The following is a 6158-nucleotide window of genomic DNA, read 5'->3' as shown; positions in this document are numbered from 1 at the left end:
AGAAACTTTACAAAAAGATATAAATAGTTGCTTAATAGATGAAGAATCATGGGTAATGTATTATGCACATTGGATGAATTTTTCTTCGAATGAATTATGACATCATTTTTGACATTCAAGAACTAGCAGAGGACATGTTCCAAATCTATTTTGATTTTCTAAAAATCCTTCATTGGAACAATATGGGCTTTTATCTTTCATTTTTAATATGTTGATAAGTATGGTATTAATTCATCGAGGATTAGTTGGTGGGATTGAATTATGTGTTGACCTTCTATTGAATAATATCATAGGCATTTTTGAGAGAGAAGAAAAGATCCATGGTTGTTTTAGTTTGAATATCATTATAAATGTGGATGGACAATTTGCATGTCATTTGACAATGTATCATTTTGTCAGCATTTTGTAACATTCAAGAATTGTCATCCTTAATGAGAAACCCAAGATTGTCCATTCATTCTAATAGAAAGACATAAAGTATGCATCTCCAACTATGTGATAGTGAGATTATTACAAGTACCATGGAAAAATAAGTGAAGATGGGAAATTTATCCAATAAGATGGTAATCTGATAAAATTATACAAGAGATTTCAAAGCAAAATCTTTAGTCCACTATAGTATAACTACCAATTAGATATTGAGGACAAAATTATGATTTTCTTGGTTTTAGTGTAAAGGGAAGATTAATGTTTCTTTGTGATATTTGTTAATAGTAAATTTTAGTCACTTTTGGTCAAGGTTAACCAATCGACTATTTTTATACAAAATTATGAGGTCAATTAACATCTCCAAAATATGTAAATTGAAGTTGGTTATTAACTTGGAAGTTAAGGTAGTTATTTCTCTAAGCATATGAATATAAGACTTATGTAATGTTAAAGGGGAACTTTTCCAAAGGGGAAACTATAAAGAAATTGTTAGGAGACATTTTAGCTAGACATATTGTACACATAAGTTTTTGAACTTTTATGTTTCAAAGATACAATAAATAATGCATTGAGTTGTATGTGTGGATGTGTTTTTGAGTTATCATTATTGAAATTTATCATATGTTAAGTTAGCAACATCTTTGTGTTTTGTGAAATCAATTAGTTTCTTATTCAAAGGTCATATAATTAATGAAGCACAGTCATGGCTTGGTATCTAGGTTTGAATATAATAAAATAACCCGTCTCCTTGTATTTTGATATTTGTTATCCATATTTCATTATTTCATATATTCAAAATTATTTTGTTTTAAAAAACCTTTCATAATCTTTATCCTATCATGAATCTCAACAAGTATTTGTATGTCTACTATTGAGGTTTCATTTATTTATTTTCTTTATTATGTTTTGCCTCATTTTCATACTTTTAGGTGAGAAGTGCATGAAAATACCAAATGCCCATATCATATAAGGGAGTTGCCCCTTTGAAAAATAGAGGAAGTTTGTAATTGGATGGTGATAAGATTATAGTTTATCCAATTATTGGTGTGGCTGTCACTTCTCACACCATGAATATGACCATTCTAAAGAAAACATCTTCAATGAAAAATCTGTTTACCAACAAGGATGTAGGATAGTGTGATAAAAAGAAGAGGGATAAAGTATAGGTTGCTAGAAGCATCTAGTAGTTGGATAGACAACTAGACATTAAAATAACAAATTTAGTTGCTAACAGGTCCTAGAGCCTCCAATTATGGGTCTAACATTTTAGGACAATATATTTAACCCCCACTTTAGAGGGAATATGAGACACTCATGGTAAAGTAGATCAAAGTATAGGATGATCTCATCAAGGTGTAGGAGACAAAGAAACATCAAGCCCCCAAGTGACTTAATTCCTTATCAAATCCAAAACCAAAATAAGAAAGGTCTTTTGTTTGTTTGTTTGTGTGTGTATGTGTGTGAATGTGTGTGTGTGAGTGTGTGTGTGTGTGTGTGAGAGAGAGAGAGAGAGAGAGAGAGAGAGAGAGAGAGAGAGAGAGAGAGAGAGAGAGAGAGAGAGAGATAGAGATGGGTGAGATGGGGGAGGAGGGGGGTCCTTCTAAGAATCCAAAAGGTGGTTAGTTAAAGGACCAAAAAAAAGTAATTAGTCAAAGGATTGAAAAGAGGTAGTCGATCAAATGACAAAATGGAAATCAATTAAAGGACCAAATGCATGTAGATAGTCGACATACTAAATGGAAATAATAATTAGTCTAAGGATCCATTGAAAAATATTATTGAATAAGTGTATGTGTGTGTGTGAAAAATGTAAAACATAGAGAAAAGTGTATGCCCCTTGTGTCAAAGCATTTAAAAATTCCCTAATGTGATCGATGCATTTAACAAATCATACAAGCATTACAAGAATGTTTCCATTGTAAAATTCCCACAAGAAAGGACAAATCAAGAGAAATAAGCACATGAAAAAAGAGAGCATGAAAGAGATCTACCAACTCTTGGCATTATAATCACATGATAATACATGAAATAATATATCAAAATGAAATGTCATCATCCCCCAAAGGTAGTATAAATACAAGCACAATGGAAGAAGAACATCTAAGAGTTACGACAAAGATCTTTTTGGGAAAAATAAAGAAAACCAAAAATAATAGGTAGCTACCATTTTTCATCATCCCTAATTAGACAACACAAAGACCCATTATAAGCAGTGTAACATGCACAACATATCATGCAATAACATATAGAAGAAAAAGGATAAAAATAAAAGAATGTTCCCAAAGTTTATGACTCCTTTATCACCTTGTGTCAATAAAGAAGATGGGTTTTTATAAAGAAATCTAAGAAATTTAGATGAAATAAAACACATCATAGGGGAAACACATTAAAATAGGACACCACATAGAATCTACCACACAAGAGGAGTTAGTCAAGCATATCACTTCCCCTCCTTGGTCTATAATATTTAGGAAAGGTGGAAAACTCACAAAAGGATAAATATCAAGAATGAAGGATAGAACAATAGCTAGTTCCTTAAAAGGACCATGTTGTGAATACAAGTCATTGTGTTTGATACTAGGAATGATAGATAATTTTTATGAAATAATAGCTAATAAATCATGATCAATATCAATAGACTTATACATGTCATCGTAATAGCTTGTACGAATATCATTGTTAGTATCAAGAATATCATCATCAAGATTATCTTCATAAAAAAAATTATATCATAATCTTAGATGTAAATAGAATTTTCATGTTTGTTAAGTTTTTTCTTTTTCAAGTTCACTTACTTCGTCGAATCAAGAATGGGTTAGTTAAAGGGAAAAAAGTATGTGTATGTGCATGAAGTGAAACAATATTTTAAGAAGCATATTAATAGTTTGGAACATGATGTTTGTGATGGTGGTCACGAGCATGATGCTTACATTTGGTTTTTCTATAAATTTTGTTTGGATCTAGAGAAACCAACATTGGGCTCTTTTATTCTATAGGAGGAAGAACAAAAAGAACTACACTTGGTTGAGAAATGACTTGAGGATACTATTCATAAGCTATAGGAGGTGGAACAAAATTATGTATAGGATGTCTAGGAAGAAGTCCATTTATGGGGAAATAGGATGGAATGTCTTTGGGTTTAATAAGCTCACAAAATTTTTGAACCTTGTAGGCTTGGTATAAGCGAAAGATATTTTTAGGACAAGTTTTACTTGATTGAGGTATAGAAGGCCTAAAGAAATCAAGGTCCATTGAGTCTTGAGGCAATGAAGGTTGATAAAGATTGGATAATAACCATGATTTTCCCATTATGAGGAAATTTAAGGAATTCATGGATAGGATAAGTGATGAGTTTCATGGAGGTAAGAAAAGAAAGATCAAGTTTGACTTGAAATTGATTAGAAGTTGGCACTACTACATTTGGAGTCATTTATGGATGAAAATTTGTGACAAAAAACACAATATAATGTACCTTTGGCTTATTTTTTATAGTCTCCTCGATGTTGTTGTTGTTTTGACAGTGCTTTCGATATTTTAATGGTTTTGACAATATAAGAAAAAAGAAAAGAAAAGACATAAGCTCATTTGAATGTCGAATGAAATCGACTCAACCTTGCACATAAACTAACTAGAAGCTGCAAACAAATCAACAACCCAAGGAAATGTCCGATAAATTGTAGACATTCAAATGAAAGTTTTATTCATTCTTGCAATAATGAAAGCTTTTGTTAAGTCAAGGGAATCGAAGGGAAATTAAAAGTCATTAAATACTAGTAGATTACTTTTTTGAGTAGTGAGCTCTTCTTGTAGTTGAAATTGCATGTTTGGGTAGTGGGCTCTTCTTGCATACATTATACTACAACTCCTAACAGGGTTGGAATCTCCTAATAGGGATTCAAAGTCTCATAATAGGAAGTTCTTATATTGAATTTTCTCATTGAATGCTAACAAGGTCCATCCTCTAACTAGGAACATATATATTAGTATATTATCTAGTGGGTATCATCCCCACTAGGGTTTCCCTAGTTAACAAAATATGGTGTTATGAGTTATCTTTGTGCATTATTATTGTTACTATTCAACATTACTTTATTGCTTTGTTATGCATGGTTTAAAGTAAGTAATAATATCTAGTTGGCGACTAAAGTTTGTAGATTACTAGTTCACCCCCCCTCTCAGTAATCTCTATTTCTAACAACTAGCCACATGAAAAAATTGCACTTGGACCAAGAAAATTTATTCCAAACTTGTTTCCACCAAGGGACCTCAGCATCCCCTAATAGTTGTCTAATTATCTCCTAGTACCCAGTTGAGACAAAATAGTTACTAGACAAGGTACCTCCCCAAGCCAAAACATCTGGTCCTAGCAAAGAGAAACATGCCCTAGAGGCCAAAATCTAAGAAAGCTCTCGATGATCCACCTCTATGCCTCTAGGATGCCAATCAGAAGAGTGCTTTTGTCTATAATTGACAATGAGTTCCAATTGACAAGGAGTCTTGTAATGAGACACTTTATCCCATCCACCAACAAGAAAGAATCACAGAGAGTCTAAAGATGAAGGTACATAAATAAAATTAAGGGGAATCCATCCCAAGCATCAAACTAAAACAAAGCCTCAGAGCCTCCCTTACATATCTAGAAAAGACCTCTCTTAACTAAATGAGAGCCAGTCTTGAGAGTGTGCCACATCATAGAGCCACAAACTTCAAGAGGAATTATAGAAATAGAGCAAGGATCAACACCTCTAGTATATTTATGAGTAATAATACAATCCCAGAGTTGGTGTTGTCCAGAGAACCAGTGCCAATAAAGATTAGTAGCTAATGATTGAGTACTCAAGATAGCTGATTGAAGACCAAGATTACCCTCCTTCTTAGGCCTGCAAATAGTCTCGCAGCTAATCAAACTCCATTTAGAGCTACAAAAATTACCACTCCAAAGGAATTGTCAAGAAAGAGCATCAAACTCCTTGAGAAAGTAAATATGAGTAGCTTGAACCATGCTTCTATAAGTAGGAGGAGCTTGAATAACATATTCAAGAAGGGTAACTGGAACAACAGTAGAGAGCCATCTATGGGTCTAATGATTTACCCTGAAATTGCAGGATATTAGCAATCCTTTGCTGAATAGATTCAAGAGTGTTAAAAATAAATAAATAGAAGATTTGTTCTCATTAAATTTTTTGCCTAATGCCACCAAATAAATATCAAAAGTATGTTGAAAGGCTTCAACTTCCTTTATCTGAGCAAGTCTCGCAAGAGTGAAATCATCAATAATTTGAAGGTGATAAAGAGTAGGTAAACCATTACCCCACGACCACCCCTAAATAGAGTTTTGGGACACCTGATACTTAATGAATCTTCCCAAGCCCTCATTAGACCTCTATATGCATCAAATAGTTGGGCAGGTTCACCATTAAGAAGAACTGGAAAATGAGGTAGAAGTAACCTAACTCATAGTCCAACTCACCCAGCTAGAGCTAAAGCCAAAGATAAGAAGAATACTCAACAAAATCCATTTAACTCTATTGTAGGCCTTAGCCATATCCAACTTAACAAACATAGATTGCTCCCTTGAACTAGCCATAGAGTGGATATCCTCAGTAGCAATAACCACCCCATCCAAAATTTGTCTTCCTGCAACAAAACCACCTTATTCCTCTAAGATAATAATGGGAAGACACTTTTTAAAGTCTCTCAATAGTCAAATTAGTATTGACTTTGTAAAC

This window comes from Cupressus sempervirens, chromosome 9 (genome assembly GCF_028749045.1).
Source record: "Cupressus sempervirens isolate cs-2001-9-10 chromosome 9, ASM2874904v1, whole genome shotgun sequence".
In the NCBI taxonomy this organism is placed as follows: domain Eukaryota; kingdom Viridiplantae; phylum Streptophyta; class Pinopsida; order Cupressales; family Cupressaceae; genus Cupressus; species Cupressus sempervirens.
The sequence above is the reverse complement of the archived record's forward strand: the minus strand, read 5'-3'. Positions refer to the sequence as shown.